This window comes from Aplysia californica, unplaced genomic scaffold, assembly GCF_000002075.1.
Source record: "Aplysia californica isolate F4 #8 unplaced genomic scaffold, AplCal3.0 scaffold00130, whole genome shotgun sequence".
In the NCBI taxonomy this organism is placed as follows: Eukaryota; Metazoa; Mollusca; class Gastropoda; order Aplysiida; family Aplysiidae; genus Aplysia; species Aplysia californica.
Window position 1 is genome coordinate 1322710 of NW_004797400.1, and position 2660 is coordinate 1325369.

Sequence of the window (2660 nt, forward strand, 5' to 3'; positions counted from 1 at the left end):
GCCCCCCCCCCCCCCCCCTTAAGATGGAAAAACTTAACATGGAGAAACGTGTGACCCTTCTTTAGGCCTCAAAGCAACAACAGCAACAACATCAACAACTGCAACAACAGCGACTACAACACTAACAATACCTAAAGAGAACTAAAACATCACAATTTAAAAATACAAATAATACCAATTCTAAAAGGGAATCTTTATTTAGGCCTGAGCAGCAACAACAACATCAACATAAACATCAATAAATAACATCAACAACATCAGAAATAACACCACAACGTCAAAACAAAATAAAAATAACACTGTTCCTATAAACAACGACCAGGGTAAATTGCCACTGGATATGGCCACATACACGTATCACTCAGTCAAATATTTTATTCCAGCCGATTTCAGTAAGACAAACACATTGTGGTAAGTGTGACTTGGCAAGGGACCATTAGGTGCAGCAGCGACAAATTGAATAAATGTTCGTCCCTCTTCATGGCCACATGCTGTCTTGAAGAATCTGTGAAAAACAGTGTGATAAATTAGATCTTTAAAAAGAACATAAGAAAAACCCCCCCCTAGCAACAAATAAATGATATAATAAAAAGGTGAGGAAAAAATGTACCACAAAAAACAACTAACTAGGTCCTCCAGTGCTGGAAAGACAGCTTTTATAATCTGTTCGCCCCCCCCCCTCCCCTCATTTGTTTCTCTCCATTTTATTGATGTGGTAGTGTATTCACCTTTCATTCAAAAGCTCCCGGTTTCAATCTTGACAGCGAGGGTACATTTTCTATTCTTAAAAATGTTCTCCTTTTACCTTTCCCGCTCACTAATCATGTTCTGTCGTCTGCTTTCATCTCCATTTTCTGTCCCCCCCCAACCCATTTGCCCCCTCCTCTGGGCTCCTGACTCTTTCTGCTGCCTTTCTACAGCTACTCATTTGCTCCTCTTAGGACACTGCTGTCTTTCAGCCACATCCCTGATCTTGAGTAGGTAAGATCGAACGCCTAACCTCCATGGATAAGGGTGAAAAAATCTCGGAGGTCTCGTGTGCAAGTAGTGCACGTTAAAGATCCCGTGGTTAACCTAATTCGATAAGAGTGGGCTTCGGCCGTATGTAGACTTACTTTTACCCGCATGTTTTTATAACTAAGATAATGTTTCATGTTTGCGAACATTCACAGACTATCGAGCTGATTAATCTGAACTGAAAATCTGCTAAAGCTTGCTGAATCCGATTGTTTAAACGTGTGCTTTTTTAATAGCTAATAAAATAGAAAAATAAGGCTTCATGTTTGCGGAAACTATAAAGACAGTCATGTTTTCGGATGATCTAATAACTGATTTTATCTAATAATCTTCTGCTTAAGGGGGCAGAATCCGTTGTCATCAGTATGTTCCAGTTGTTGTTTTTTTATAGTCAAAGAAAAATCTAACATCTTTGTCAGAAGTTGACTGTCTGACATGTCATACCCTTTTACAACAATTGTATAACTGTAATCCTGGAAGCGCTGCAGGCAGATGTCAGATCCACATGTACTCTTGCACCTTCAGTTTGACCTATTTCTTTATTCTTTATTATGCTTTAGTGACAACGAAAGGAACCAGACTAGCGTCTGTGGTGTAGCGGTTAAACAATTAGCCTCTTCTAACACAGGGGACCCGAGTTAGGTTCCCTTGTTGGGAGAATATTAAGATTTATCGAGTACCGTATCTTGATCTACGTGCTTGGATGTTGTTTTTCCTCTCAGCCCGGGTTAGCACTGACACGCATAGTCTAAGCCTGCATCCTAAGCAATCTTAAGTGCGTCGATGGGGGCGTAAAAACATTATGCAAAAAGACAGAGTTTAAAAAAGATCAAAAGAACCCCCTCCCCCCAAAAAAACACAAACAACAACAACAAAACAACAAACAAACCAGGAACAAACAGTAATAACGCGTGACAGCCAAGTTTTGAACTGTTCAAACTCATTAGTGATATTTTAGAGAGCTGGGGAGCATTTTTAAAGGGCGCTTCCCTGGTCAGAAACGCTGCTCAGTCAAAGTCGGGCTATGTTTTAACAGTCTAAACATTTCTTTAATGCCTTTTTGTATTGAAGACTTTGTGAAGCAAGGTAGAGTTTCCATAGATTAGTTCAAAGTTGCTTAGAAATCATACTTTTCCATGGTTTTGCTAATTTTTCCAGCATTTGTTATATTCCTCTCTGTTTTTGTTTTTTGTTTGTTTTTTTGGAATTGTACTCACTCAGATCGGCCCTGGAGAAAACTCCATCCTACCATCAGCACCGGCAGCAGCAGCAGCAACATAAACAAAAAACCCGCAACAACAACAGCAACATAAACAAAAAACCAACAACAGCAACAGGAACACCCCCCCCCCCACAACAACAACAACGAGAGGCTCTTATTATGTCCCGCAGTGACCAGTCATTACTGGCAAAAATCAGGACCGGTCATTTCTCTGGGCTTCGGGCCTACAAAAATAGAATAGACAAAACATCGGACCCAATATGTCCATTGTGCAGCGAGGAGCCCCAAGATTTGGAGCACTGGCTGCAGAGATGCCCGCCACGGAGGCCCGGCGGTGGCATCTCTTCGGGGAGGATTCAGGGAGGTTGGACAGCCTCACCCGCTACCCAAGGGAGGCGGTGGCCCTGGCGAAGAGCACACT